Here is a 16,557-nt window from a genome sequence, read left to right as displayed (position 1 = left end):
CGACCCTTTCGAACAAAAGAAAACATGTCTTGAATGTGAGGCCACACGCATATTTTTTATTACAATGGAAAGATTTCGTGACTAAACGATTTAAAATATTACATGGACCATCTAATTGCTTATCTGTCATGAGGTTGAAAAAATTCTCTTTGTGTGGAAAGGATGCGCGATATACAATACATTCTATACAGCGCATAAGATTACCGTTATTCTACCTTTGGTTAACGAGCGCTGGAGTAAGCATTTAAATCGCTTCTATTTTAATTATGACTTTTTATTACAATATTACGACTTACAATGAGTAAGAATCAAATGATTCACATTTAAACCGAATTTTCACCAATAGTAGAGCGAAAAAAACAATTATCCTTTCTCAGAAGTCAAAAATTCGTTCCCATTGCGACAGCGCCGACACGATTTACTGCTTTTGACGTGAATTTTTGACTTCTGAGAAGTAATAATTGTTTTTGCGTCCTCCTATTTACCAAAATTCGGTTTGAATACATTTTGACCAACATTTTTATATCAGGAGTAGGTAGTAATATCGGTATCCTCAAGATGTAAATAAATGTTGATAAGTATGTAAATGTATATGTATATTATTACGTACGGAAAAGATGATATAATTTTTTAGCACCTGCCAGATAAATTAAATTTTCACTGGTAAAAATATATATCTACCGGTGAAAATGTATTCCGATATTATTTCACTATAATGACATACATCGACATTGTTTATTTTAAGTTTTCTTTGAGGGATAACCCGAGAATTTCTGGTTTAAAATCAGGGACGTCATTTCAGCTTTTTTCAGGGATGGGCAAATATTGGTCAGTCAGTGGTAATTTTTTTACCATTTCGATTTCGTTAAGAATTTATTTACGTAATTCTGCATGAGTAAGAAATAACTCATTCTGCGGTTATAATTTGATATTCTATGATTATGAAATTATCCTTCTAATTTAATTGTTGCAGTAATCACATGATTGAAATGACGTCCGTGAATTTGTATCGTTTTATTTTCTTTTAGGCTTGGAAATACCTCCTACATCATCACAGGACAGTAACTCACTTATGGCTACTACGCTTTAATTGTTGCAGTAATCACATAGCCGATTTGATGAACGACAGTATAGATTTATCGTTGTATAATAAAGATCCATCCGTTGGTACAAAACTAGAAAGTTTACTATTAAATTCAGATTCAGATAGTGGTTAGTATGATTTAATATATAATTTATTGTATTATTAAATATACTAATTAATTTTATTTATAATAGATTTTGACCCTCGAGCTGATGAAGGGATCCTCCAGCTATTGCCATGAATCCAAGCAGGCCTAGGATATCACAGCGATTACCATTGCCACAAAATGGTTCAACTCCACCTTCATTACGTAATGATTTTTTCAATTATTTTATTGTTCACAACCAGCAAATGACTCACGCGCGCGAGCGTTGGGGGCTATGTTATATATGTATGCATCTCATTTGTAAATCTAATATTTTATACAGTACAACAAAAAAATTCCACCACAGATGCTGATTACTATTATTTTTTAATTACAGCAATATTGAAACAACAATATTTGCAATTTTTTTCGCAAAATTTATCTTTTAGACAAAAAAATTAAAGATATTTAGTCGATTGTTGTTTTTAATAGTTTTCAATTTCAGCTGATTTAAAAAAAAAATTATTTATGTATGTAATTCTGCATGAGTAAGAAATAACTCATTCTGCGGTTACAATTTGATACATTAAAATTATAAATATACAATATACATTTAATAAGTATATATTTAGAAAAATTTAAGTAATACTTATTATTAAATTTTAAAAGAACAAATAAGAAAATTAAGAAGCATAGTAAAAGGAAAAGATTAGAAATATATAGTTATATGATATGTGTATTATATATCTACTTCATTGCTGATTTTTTATTTGTTTTTAGAGAAAGAGAGGAGTAAAAGGTAGGGGGGGGGGATGTAAATTTTGAATTCTCTTACTGCTGACTAGGTCCTAGGGAGGTTTTAAAAAATCTCTGATAAACAAATAACAGCACTAGGATTATTTTTATTTTTTTCGCTACATCAAAATTTAATTTTAAACTCAATATTCTTGAAATATGAAGTTTGTAAGTAGGTGTATTTAATTAAACTATTTATATAAATTTAACATTATTTTTGTAACTTTTCGTTCAATTTAAGTGCATATGTGTGTCATGCTGCATACTTTTCATAAGTTTTTTGTCTCTCTCTTTTTAGTTAAAGTCAACAATATAAATTGCTAGGAAGGGGGTACTGAGTTGTCCACTTACATAACTCCACTGATCGCAAAAGTTATCAAAATATTAGCAAATAATTGAATGACCGATAAAAATACGATTAAGCGCGATAAAAAAGTCAATAAAGGCAAAAATTGGTTCGTTAAATAAAAACAAAATCACATTATCGTTAAATCAATGAAAATAATTTATGCTTATATATAGTTAAACATTAGAACAATGAACATTATAACGTAATATTACTAACGAAAGTCTTATTTAAAACGGTCTGAATGTTCGGTAGAAAATTCAGATCACTTCTGCCGTTGAACGGGAAGCACCTTATTTATTTAAAGTCTATTCTGCTACATAGTATAGATAAGAGAGAAGTTCCCCTGGAAATTGTGATATCGGCGTTCTCTCCCCAACATCCAGCCGGCACTATATGATCTTGTCGCAGAATACAATTAACGACTATGGACAACTGCTATATAATACTTGAAAGCGTGTCACATATTTATAAATAACATACAGATTTAAATACAGTAAATTGTAAATATAATGAAAATATATATGTATTATTACTCTTTAAATTTTTCTATACACATTTGAAGTGTACTTGAACGATTCTTCTTAATCTACATCCTTCTTTGAATATGTACATTCTTAGATTTACTCGATTACATTACTCGAAAATTATTGGACGCATTTATCATGTATTGTAGAGTGAACACACCGAAAAGAAGGGTTCACAAAAGAAACTATTCCGGCAATCAAGCAAAAAACAATTTCTACATAATACTTTGCAGTAAAATATTATTTGAGAATATTTAAAAAAATATTTTGATATGTTAGGGTCAAAATATGAACTCACAGATATTTCGACATCAAAATCGGACATCATCATCTTAATTTCAGAATAAGACATTCACGTTTATAACGTATTTTTCATGCTTATAATCGTTTTTTTTTAAATAAATATTTTGGTTGTAAAAAAGCAACATTTTAACATTTTATGAAGTGAAAAAAATAATGTATGTTGTTTACGAGTGAATATACTAAATATTACCGTGTTAACTTTGTAAGTTTTTCTACGTTTTGTGGATATAATTGAAAGTTTTATTATTGAATTTAGTTTTCACCTCTCGAAATATCAAGTGCTTTATCATGTTCCTCGCCATTATGGTCTTCTTGTTCTTTGTAGTATATATTTTTCGGGATTATATATCTTATTTATATTACAAAAAAATATTTCGAAGACCTCCAAATGCTTCCGCGCTACGTCTCTATATAGAAGGACAGGGTATACAATTCTTTACCATTCTTATCCTTAAGAGTAAGTTCAAGCCGTACACACAACGAATCTTTTTAATTCGGGCAAATGTTGTCCTAGCTTTTTCGGTCCGGCATTTTAGGCTTAGTGTGTGGTTCCAGTCTTCGTCTAAATAGCGAACGCCATTGTCCAAATTTTAACCACCGATTTATTTCTTATAGTTACGACGAATATATACATATGTATGTAAGTAGGTACGGAAGAACCTCGTTAGTCTATTAAGATGTAACGAAACGCACGGGGCTAGGGTTGAGCCTCGATTTGAAAAAGTTGCACACTCCTGGCGGGGCCGCCTCTCGAGCGGCGGGGGTCGAGCGACTTTCCATCGCTGGCGGCGGTGGCGACTGGCGAGTCATAGTCGACGAGTCGACCGTCGAGGAGTGCGGCGCAAGTTCCGATTCGGTCGCACCGACGCCATAGCCCTTTGTTGCCTACCCACCCGCGTCGGTAGGTTCAAAAACTATCCACTTGGCGCTCTCGCCGAGGCCTTAACGCCGCGAATCGCGACCGTGCACCTCTTTTATGATTTCCGCCTACCTTCGTTTGTTTTTTTTTATTTTCTCTGTTCTGGCGCACCGACTGGTTAGCTCAGTTAGCGATTAAGTTTGTTTTTCGTTGCGCAGGGTAAACAGTGTCGTGAGCGTCCCCCCCTTCAGCGACACTCTCGACTGCCAACTAGGAACCGCACAGTGAGGTGAGCGTTATGCATTAGAATTCCGTACGGTCCTTTGTTCGTCCCCGCCGACACTTTATTTCATATAATGCCAATCCGCGCAAATTGCCTTTGCGAATTGGCGGACAGTTCGAAATTGATTTGACAACGTTGTCGAGTGCGATCCCGTTACCTTTCTCTTTTCATCGTCGCAGCGGCGGCGGCTGTTGTTACTGTAAATACAGTCGACTCTTTCGCACGTCTCTAGCGCTTCTCTTGGACGCGCGTGGAACACCCCTATTGCACAGGGTGCAAATATTTGCAACTTTCCTATCATGTCATCGCCTAACTTTACCATTTATTTATCGTATGAATATAATATTAACTAATCTTTACCAATAGCATTAATGTTCGGCAAATATAACAAACGTGCATATTGCAAATCCAACATATAAAATAACAATTAATTGTACATCGTTGTGGGCATTACTCCAAATCAAGCTTAGCATTGACAGCGTGACATTTTAGTCTTTCCATTAATTTTAATCTATATTTTTCAGTCACTAAAATCCTTGTAAGATTCGATCCGTTTTAGTTGTGTATTGTATGAAATATTTACCTCATAAATCCAAAAAGTATTTATAGCATATGTTTCAAGGACAGCATTTGCGGGTCAATAGGAGTGCATAAAAGCAATTATAGAAATAAAAAATTCACGTTAAAAGAAATAAAATTCTGTCGGCGCCGTTGCAGTGGTAACGCTCGGTAACAAACGTTTCCACTGCGATAGTGACGGCACGATTTTATTACTTTTGACGCAGATTTTTGACTTCTGAGAAGTGATAATTGTTTTTTGCGCTTTTCTATTAGTCAAAATTCGGTTTTGTCGTACATTCTTCAAATCTCAGTACTTGGAAGTCGTACTATTACTTTATAAAGTCATAGAATGAACGCTAGATAACCTAGCGTTCCCACTGCGACGGCACCGACACGATTTTATTGCTTTTGATGTGGATTTTTTTTACTTCTGAGGAGGGACGATTATTTTTTGCGCCCTTCTATTGGTGTAAATTCAGTATAGATGTGCTTTATTCAATTCTCACTTATTTAAAGTCTTAATAGTAATTCTAGATAACCAAGCGTTTCCACTGCTAAAGCGACGGCACAATTTTATTGCTTTTGACGTGGATTTTTGTTTTATAAGACGGGATAATTGTTTTTTGCACTTTTATATTGGCCAAAATTCGGTTTAGATATGCTTCATTCGACTCTCATTTATTATAAAGTCGTAATATTGTTATAAAAATTCTCAATATAAAAAATCTGAGATGAAGTTTCTGATATTACTTACAATTATAATAAAATACGTTTGATTAAAAGATGAATTTCATCGAGGACTCGTGGGTTCATTATTTCGAAACATTTGTTGAGTTCGTCTTTAATATTCTCAATACTTCATATTATCTTAAATTGAAGGATAATATATATTGTTAATATAAACAAAATCGTGTTAAATAGAAACAACAAATATGTCATAATAGTGGTACAATAAAAAATATTATTAATATTGTATAATTTTTACTAAATGTAATATAACACTGTTACAATGATGAAGTACAGTCCTTAATATTAATTGAGTACATAAGTTATTATTTGCGGCCAAAATAATACAAAACAAACTAAAAAATAAATGCCAAATGATACATAATGAAATATGAAGCATCGATCAAAACTTTCAGTTATCTATTTAATAATGATTTTTTTGTATGTAACAGAGGATTGATTATTGCCAATTTTTTTCGTTAATAGATTTCGCTCCAGAAAAAGCTTTCTCCTTAGGAATGTTTATATGTACTTTAGGCCGCAATAACTTTTTAATTGAAGCCAATTTTGCTAGGATACCATTTTTCATTTAATATTAAAAATAATTGTGTTTTCTATCTATTGATGGCTTAAAATGTAAAGAAATACATGTTTTAAAGTATATGAATACAATATATAAATTAGTTTAATTCCTCATTATAGATAGTCAATGTAAATCTCTATGGTGTATGTTTTTATATTGAATCGTATAAAGAGGAAATATTGTTAAATACTATGAATAGCAAAAAACTATTTAAAAAGTTTTCAGAGAAAAACAAGTTTTTTCAATATTGAATAGATTAAAGGTTTTTGCTTATTTCCTTCCTTATAGTTTTTTTAGAAAATAAATCTATATATTTTGATTTTTTATATAGGTATTTGTCTTTATTAACCCGTCAATATCATACTTACAAAAGCAATTAACATAGATATAGTAAAATATTTCCTGTACAGGAATGTGTAATAGTGGAAAATTTTTCATTTAATTCATTACTATTTCACATGTGCTTACTTTTTTTTAGCATTTCTCTGTTACGTCGTTCAAAGATTTTTTGAGTGAATTCTGTTTTCGGTTATGATGAATCGTGCTTATTTTAATTGTTACTGTGAATTCTTCATGTATTAGGCAAACTTGTTTTGTGAGTAATGAGCTAATGGGAGTTGGTATAAGTACTTAAGGATATTCGGAAGGAATTTTCTTATATAATACTTACATATTCCTTTACTCATATGTCGTATCGAATACTTGCTACCCTTGAACAATCTCTACTTAAATATGATACTTGATGGTCAATTATGGAGCTTCGCTTGAACTATTTGTATAATCGATTTTATACAACGGCATAAGGTAACGCAAATTTAACGGTTTAAAGATGCACATTTGTGTCTAAGTATTCTCTTTTTATTTAGTAGTTTAAAGACACTTAATGTTGAATGGATGTCACTTTGTAACCACTTCCGTAATTCTGTCGATAAATTTAATGTGTTTTTAACGTCGGTCGTCTCGGATCGAATTCTTCATCTTTTAGCAATCGAAAAAGTAACTGCCTCCGAGCGCTATTGTTATATTTTTTCAATCGTAATAATAATTTCTAAAGGCAATGATGATAATGTTATATTATCGACCGGTCGACCGATGATTTCTCTAGCGACAAATTGTTTTGACCGTTTTGACCAGCTTAGCATACTAATGGGCCGGCGAGAAATTCTTTCGCTCGGCCACTCGGAAAATTTCACTTTCGTACGTTTGTTACCACATCGACCGACAATTAACGCTTCCGACACCGCGGAGCCTGTGACCAGTGACGTATTTATTAATCTGGCGGAAGGGTGACTAAAATACACGGATTAAGAGCAGGACTCTGATTCATTGATAAGTGTCGATCATCCACAACATATCTCATATATTTTCAATCAAGAAAAATCAATCTGAAATCGCAGGAAATGGTATGACTCCATAATATATCTATACAATATCTGGCTGCATTCATTTTAGTGAAAGGGGTGCTTTAAAAATTAAGAAAAAATGTTTTGAAAGTGCTATTTAAATTGATCTATGTTTTGATTGTGGAATACATTTGATTAAAATCAACGTAATTTATTAAATATGCGATTGATCTATATTGGTGATAATGATGACCAAGATTCTATAAAATAGTAGTATATTATAGAATTTCCAGAAGTTACATTTTGTTTGTAGTTTGGAATGAATCCGATGATAAAACTAGTTTTAATCTTTATACACCTACATGGAACAAATGGATAGAAACTTATATTGTTATTATAAAACAAATATTTTGAAAGTTCTCACTCCAGTTAATATTCCATTGAAGCACATAATCGCAAAAAGATCCTAAGATCTTAGAAAGGTATCATAAATATGCTCCACAAACAATCATTGAATCATATTATGACGATAATCTTAGACGGCCATTTATGAAATACTAATGAAAAAAAAATGACCTGTATTTATTGAGTCGGTAATTTCAATTGATTTTTGTCAGTAATTTAATTATAATAAATAAATAAACAAGTTTTATAAATAGTTAATAAGTTTTATAATTAGAATCAATACTCAATAATTATTTAAGCGTTTGTATTAAATAATGTATATGTTTTTAATTAAGTATTTAATTTAATTTTGATAAAATGTAGATATTTTAATAGAAAACACATCATAACATAACAATTAATAATAAATGATTATTTAATATAATTACTGACCATTTATTTCAGTTTTATTACGATTTTAGTTAAACGGTCAGTCGTTTTAATACATGGGCATTAAATTAAATAAATGATTTAGTAATCAAATTTAATAAATTTCAGTAAGTTTTACAAATAGTCTGTTATTTAACAGTCAATACTTATTTAGGAGTCTGTTTTAAATGTTATGTTTTAAATTAAATGATTAATTTTATTTTAACTTAAAGTAGGTATTTTAATAGAAATAATAGCATAGCGTTTGATAATAGCTGACCATTTATTCTGATTTTGGTCAGAAATTTATTCAAATAGTCAGTAGTTTTAATAAATGTTTATTAACTTAAATAATTATTGTAAGGGATTTTATATATATAGTATATATATATATATATATGTTATGTTTTTAATTAAATCGTTAGTTATATTATGATACGAGTCACCTTACTGTAAATAATTTGTTGTTTTACGGTTAGTGAATAGATTCAATGCTTAATAATTATTAAATCGTCTGAATTAAATACTTAATTTAATTTTGATTCAATGGTATTTTAATAGAAAACATAATATTTATTATTAACTGACCATTTATTATAATTATATTTTAATTATTAACTGACCATATGTTAATATTAGGCAACAAAGTAATTTTTAAGTAAGATTAAAATAAAACTATCAGTAATCACGTCATTTTCGATCATTAACTTTTCATAGCAATAATACCAAAAATAATATTTTTTTGATAAATACATAATTTTTTTATTTGATTTTTATATAAAAATTGCTTCTAATGGTTTTTTCGTGAGCAATTTCTTAACGCATATTATATAACTATTTAATATAAAAAGAGTCCATTTATTAAATCAACTGACAAATCAAACAAAATTACTGATCCTTAAATTATTAATGACCATTTCATATACAAGTTACTGACGCATTGCAAAGGAAATGTACAAGAATAAATATATAAATATACATAGTTTCATAAAAAGTGCTCCAAATTAAGTTTTTCCAAATAAAAATTTCGACTCAATTCCTGGGATTAAATTTTCCGGTTTTATAACTCGTAAATTGTAGATATATCACATATATGAACGTCTTAGACATTCTTCATTTTTTCAACATTACATCAGAAAACAATTAGATTATTTAGTTCAAAACATAATTTTTAGACTTAGTGATTATTTTTAATACTTCGCGACTCTTTAAAACAATGTAGAAGATTTTAATCTTTTTATTAAAGGAAACCATAGCCTTAAATAATAACAATAATAAATAAAAAAATATTAATTCATATTTTCCCGGATATGTTTTCATCTTTGGATGAGTTTTTTGTGACAGTAACAGTATTTTCTAAATCCTTGATATATGATCTTATCACGTGCATAGTTCAAGCAGAATTGCTTAACATCAGATAATCCAAGTCTTGCAGAATTTCAGATAAGCTACAACAAAAGTATCTGGCAATCGCAAAAGAAAATATGGAAATCATAATTATTTTAATCATTACTGGTAATAAAAAAACACAGATCGCGCTTTTAAACGTAGACTTTGAAGTAAACCCTATGAACAAGCATTTCAAACATTAAACCGGATATTGCTTTATTGTCCTCCAATTAAATTGTTTTTGTAAGTTACAAAGTAATACATTAGATTTAATGTAATTTTAAAACTTTTTTATTAAGCAATCCTTTTCAAATTATAGGCACTACATTTCAAATGTTTGAACTTTTTTTGTCAAGGGCTCACAATCAGTGATCACTATTGCTTTTAAAGTTAGCAATTTGCCAGTACCTATAAGGGCAGTATCTATTTTCGGAAAGCTTTCAGATTTTCACTTTTCTCACCATTTTCACCAAGCCCTGCGGAAACCGGATCGTTGAGCAATTGGACGCTGGGTCTTAATTATGAACCGATGCCCCTCCCTGGTGCCGCTAACGGCTCTCTGAGGAAGTGAATGTTTAGAAAGAGAAAACTGACCTTGCCAGCCGATTACTCGGTGGACGTTGGCTCGCTCCACGGGTCCCTTACCTTTGTGCGGAGGTCACTGGACCGATAGTCCCATCAGAACAAGCCTGGTCGTGTTAACCCGACGAAATTTGCATACCGAAGAAATACCTCAAGAATTTCGATTTATCGATAATCGAATGTAACATTGCTTTATTTTTTTCCTTAAGCGAGAACGCCCCATCATAAGTAATCTCGATGAATCAAAATCAATGGCTAGTAACCTTTCTCAAATTCTCTGTTTCTGAGTTAATTCTCTGTTAAGTTAAAAGCATATCTGATCCGTGTATCTTATGATAAATTAATAAAACATTTACTATGAATCATAGTTTATTATAAACAATAATAAAAGATAACCTTATATGGAAAACTGATACGTAAATATTTATATGCTTTAAAAATATGTTTATTAGAAACAGTACTCTGGAAACATAACCAAAGAAGCAGAGAAAATAATTATGTTACAATTCGTCTCGGAACTCTTCTGAATGGCTTAAAATGAAAGATATTATTAAGCTGGAAAGATCTAAATTTAAGTCTTATGCAAATGCGAAATAGAATATATTCGAAATAGACATTATTTTTTACATCAGATGTTACAAAAGAAGTTTTTCCTTGAAAAATACATGTTGTATTAGCTTAATTTGCAAGGTATTTTTGCTGTCAATCGTATATGATTATTTTTATTATTGAGTTATTCTAGTAATTTGTTCGTAGTAGTAAGATTATTAACAACAAACAATAAATAGCACGTGTATTTTTTTGCATAAATTATGATCATCTTTGTTTAGTTCAATGATTTCATTAATATTTATCAAGACAAAGAACAAAGAAACATGTGATTGTAATAACTCAGTAGCTTACCAATGATCCGGATGACCTTAAGTTAAAATACGCACTTATTCCTCATTAGATTAATTAAGCGATTTCGAGTGTCTATTAATATTTAAAAAATTGTACAGAATTTAAAATAAAATTTTCTAATTCTCGAGATTCACAAAGTTGCTAAAAATAAATTTCTCAATCTCGAGAATCTAAAAAAGTGGGGAATTCATAATCACTAGGTACAACTGGTCAATCTGTCATTTCCAAATCGTCAGTTCATTATCATTATCAAGGTCTTTTAGGGCTAACTTGTTTGGTTGGGCTCGTAACATTGTCAGATCTCAACACAACAGCCGAGCGTGCTCTCTGTCGTTATTCCCGCTTGGTTCGTCGTTATCAATACCTTCTCGTTCTACATACAATTAAATAGATTCGTTGAGAGTTATTTATGGGGTGTTCAAGTTTTGACCAAACTCGTTCGCTGCCGCTCACTCGTATCTAACCTGTCCAACAGTTTAGGTGCGAGCGTGGTATTTTATAAGATATTTATAAAGTAAATATGTTATAATATTTTTTTAATTTACATTATCATAATGGTTTAATTCCGATTGGCCTATATTTTTATTCTGACCTTGAATAATATAATTATGACTATTCGTTTTTTTAATACTGATCATCCTATATTTTAATTTTGACTTTATGCTACTTTTATTCTAACCATTTTTTATGTATTCTAACCCTAAATTATATAATTACGACCAGATTTGATTTAAATCCTGACTACAATTTAATGCATTTGAAAAAAATATAAAATATGATTTAGTATGTGTCAAATATATTGTAAAATCTTGAAAAAAATAGTATTGGGATGGTTTATTAACAATTTAGTCGCGCACTAAAAAATTTCTAAATTAACATTTAATAGTTGTTGATTTTTGTATTTTGTGTATAATATTTTTATTTTAAATTGTCTTAGATATTAGACCAGAGCGTTCCATGCCTTCTAAATTCGTGGAAATTGTTTGTTATATACACCTACTAAACATGTAACTGAGAGACAGCTTATCTTCATGACGAATTCTTATCTCTAACCGACATGTCATATTTATATGTATAATACATATAAAAAGATAACTAAATTTCATTTTTCAGTACAATTATATAGAAGCGAATTGTACAAAATTAATTAAATCATGTTTTAAAATTGTAAATTAACTTTGCTTGTAAATTTAAAATAATATAGATATTTACTGTTAAGTTCGATGTAGCGACATTTGAAACAAATATTGTCTACATAAAAGCTTTTTTGGTAAAATAATATAATATAGAAATATAATTTTAATACGATTTAAAGTTTTCAATCAAAATTAAAGAGTTGTCTCTAATATTTCATAAGCCTAATAATGATTATTGTGTGTTTCACCAACAATCATTAATAACTTAGCTTTGTTACTTTTCTTCCAATCTTATCTTGGCTTTCATTATTCAGTTGTTCAGTTTTCAAGTCTCAATAACAATATAAATATATATTTAAATTAGTTATGCAAGGTGTGCGTAATACGCATATATTTAATATACAAATTGCACTATGAATATTTTGCATAATGGATAAGTTCTAGCTGACGTCAATATCAGAAGTAGTAAGACTCCAACTGTTTATTCAGTCCCGGTTCTTTTAAATTAAATGATGCCGAAAATAATCAACAATGGCGAGAGCATTTCATTGTCTTCCGTCTTGACGATTACGGTTTTGTGCCGAATTCTATATTAGCTCCCCCCCAATTGCCGTTTGTTTTCTGACGTTGGCAACAATGGCGCCAGTCGGGCAACAACAAACAACAATGGTTCCGCGGCGGAAACGCAGATGACCCGGTCAGGCGTCGCCGATGAATGAATTTTCGAACCGAGCCGGCGATAATTGTATATCGCGATCCGGTTATGGTCGATTGACATGTCAAAACGATAATGTCGACGTAGACGACCTTTTAATTAACTCAAGACGCATTATTCATTATTCAATATAATTTAGAAAGCTTTATTATTTATTTATATAATTTTATATTATATTAAATAATTTTAATATATTTATCATTGTTCGTTTTGCGGACAGATTTTTATCAGACACTGATTTTTGCAGATACTGATTATTCCGGACAAAAAAATATTTTTAATATGCTATTTCAAAAAATTCAATGTAAATATTTGGGTTGTTGAATTTTCAACTCCTGAGTTTAATGTAGCAAGCAAATTGAATTGAATTCAATGAATAATTTTTTTCGAAGTAAAAAAAACGCAAATAACGTTTCAATAATTTTTCAAAATAATTTACGTCTATAAAAAGTTACATATAAATGTAAAATAAAGATTGATTAAGATTTTTTTGGCGGCGGACTTTATAAAAATTAATGGCAAATTTCGGATGTGATCATTATTTTAGGCTATTATTATTATTATTTTTTTCACGAAGTAAAAAATTTGATTCATTGGATTCAATTCAATTTGATTTTTGGGAGTTGAAAATTGAATAATTCAAATGCTTACGTTTTTTTTTATAATATGATATTAAAAATATTTTTTTGTTTGGAATAATTTATCTCCGGAAAAATCAGTATCCGTAAAAATCTGTCCGCTATATTAGTGTCTGGAATACTACTGTTCGAAAAATATAAATAAATAAATATATATTTACCAGTTGTAGAAGTATGATTGATAGATTGGAATGGTTGAACTATTAAAGGTATTGAGTATTTATATATAAGTTAGAAAATAATATGTTACCATAGAATTATACTAAGAAATAAAGATGTACAATACATAGATTTGAGATAATTTGGGGATGGTCAGGTATAAGAAAATTAGTACGGCCAGGAGAATAATGTACGAAGGTGTGAATTTGTATAATAATATTCCTAGGACAATCTGGAATTAAAAAAATTATAGCGGGTTTCCTCAACTGAATAAAGAAACATTCGTGCATTAAGAAATAAATTATAATATTAATTGTTTTTATATGTATTATGTTTTGATTAAATTTGCTTAGTGTATAAACAATTAGTTATATCAGCTAAATACAAATACATTTTCAATAAAAATAAATCGAAAAATCTTTATAATTAAAATCCTATCATTCGCCATTGATTTGTGTTTTCAATGGGTAATTGAATTTACGCCCTACTGCTAATTTAGCCATAATTCATCCAAAATTGGCCACGTTCAAAATAATGATTCAGATATAAGCTTGTTTTTGCGTTTGTTACAATGTCATTCAACTGAGGATTCTATTTTTAATGTTAAATATTTTAATTAAAAAATATTCAACGCACATAGATAAGAATGTAAATGAAAACCGCAAATGTTCGTCCATTAACTAAAATGACATATTTTTAAATTATTAAAGAGATATTGAATTTGTTGAAAACGTACCAGACTTTATATTACATTACTAAGATGACGTTTTGTCAATGTGACATTGAAACTTCTCTTTTAAGGTTAAGCACCCGAGGCTTCTTGGATTTCAATCTCTTTATAATCGGTATAGTTTTTAAAAATGATATGTTAGTATTATCTAATTTATTAAATACTAGCTGTCGGTACCTCACTATCGTGAGGTACCGATAGCTAGCGAGTGTGCTTATACCGGACCCTCAACTTTTTGGGTTTTAAATATAATTTTTGCTTCGTTCCGATTTTTTAAAATATTTTTTAAAATTTAATGGTTCAAATTGGACATTACTATTTAGGATTTTCAATGATAGACAAAATAGTTCAATCTATAAAAAACTACTTAACATTTTCAATTCATTTGAAAATAGGTTTACAACTTGACTAAATATTTCCAGAAGAAAACATTTTATATTATTTATTAGTTTATTAAATATTGCATTATCTGATCTATGCAAAACTAGTGCAAATTGCTATTCGCGTATTATTGTTTGAAAGAATTTAAACCCAAAACACTGACACAAAAATAAAATCTTGTCCTTTTAGAAAGACCTTTAACTCCCTCAACAAAATTGGAAACGGATACATGTTCTAGGTATATATTCACTCAGGAGTATATATATTTCACTCAGGAGTTTGGCAAATGATAGACATCAGTTCCTTGTATAATCGTAAAATATTTATATTCCTTCATTCACAAATATATTCTAGGAAAGGGGTTAAAATGTTGCACTAAAAAGTACCTCATTGGTGTGAACACGCTCGTTCAACTACATGCACCATCGAACTGTACGCAACCCGTGAGAACGTTCGGTACCTTTGCAAAACTTCTCGAACTTATCGTCGCACGCATTTTACGTGTGCATACACACATTTTAACGTATTCTTGATTGTGTATGTATTTATTATTCATGCGATAACGCTTTGTTTTCATCTCGTACTCGCCGACGACGTCTCCGTTTGTGTTTTCCTTTGAAACTTGGACGAGGTCACCGTTTGGTTTTTGTCGTGACTCACCGACTTTCGGCGCGGATTGTCTCCCCGACCTCGATACCCGTCAATTTTTTGCCAGAGCAATTGCCTCTTTTTCTCGTTTTACCGTTAAGCCTCGCCTATAGAGACGGATTAAAGATCCCAGGTCAAAACGCGACACTAGTACATATAAAAAATACTGTGAACTGTTTCTCTGGTGTGTCGTTTAGAAATCTCATCGTTGCACTTGCATTTTTGCATTCGCCGGCGTTACGTTACACTTTCACTCCAGAGCTTTAGCACGCCATCTTGTCGTTTGATTTCGCCTTTGTTAGACGGTGTTTTTTGTGTTTGTTTGCTCATTAATCAAAACGAATCATTTAAAGGAAATGTAGAGAAAACTCAACGAGCCATCTCCGACTGAATCAACATTGCTATAATGTATTCTTATACTAGACGAACGTTTCTAGTGCTGGTGAGCATTTATTAAGTGGTTTCGGGGAGTGGAGAGTCTATTCCGCTCTCCGGCGGGCTGGAACGAGGTGCTATTAAATTTATAAACGTATGTAATTTAAATCAATATTATCTGCAATGCAAAATTATTACAATATCAAAATTGTATATTAAAATTTTTTGATTAATTCATTTCTTTTTATTTTGACAAAATACTTTTTTTTTTTTAAATAATTTTAAATTGCATTTTTCGAGTGGTTATAAATATAATGCATTGTATATATTAGACTAAAAGCTAAAGTTTGCGCAGGGACGTCACTGCAAACGTCAGGGCAAAAATTTCTTAAATATTTCGACGTCATTAAAATTTATAGTATTTCATTAAATGACATGCATCTTTCTGGCCAAATTTAAGGGGGCGTCTCTGATTAGAATCCACGCCAAAAGCAATAAAATCGTGCCGTCGCAGTGAAAACGCTTTGTTATCTAGACTTTTTATAACAATAGTATTTATTATTTTTTAAATGTATTTAGCTAATGTAGCTAAT

At 30.3% G+C, this 16,557-nt stretch overlaps 1 protein-coding gene across 1 annotated transcript in view; it reads left to right on the top strand.

The window, feature by feature from the left end:
• Positions 1-3,922: 3,922 nt before the first annotated feature.
• Positions 3,923-16,557, top strand: part of ced-6 (PTB domain-containing adapter protein ced-6) — a 35,527-nt gene continuing 22,892 nt past the window's right edge. The window contains exon 1 of the mRNA XM_088199308.1: positions 3,923-4,041. The gene's annotated coding sequence lies outside the window, so the exon portion shown is untranslated. The remainder of the gene's footprint in view (positions 4,042-16,557) is intronic.

Source organism: Plectrocnemia conspersa, unplaced genomic scaffold (assembly GCF_051122295.1).
Source record: "Plectrocnemia conspersa isolate PC_06_02 unplaced genomic scaffold, ASM5112229v1 ptg000012l, whole genome shotgun sequence".
NCBI classification, from domain to species: domain Eukaryota; kingdom Metazoa; phylum Arthropoda; class Insecta; order Trichoptera; family Polycentropodidae; genus Plectrocnemia; species Plectrocnemia conspersa.
This window is presented reverse-complemented; position numbering and strand designations above follow the sequence as displayed.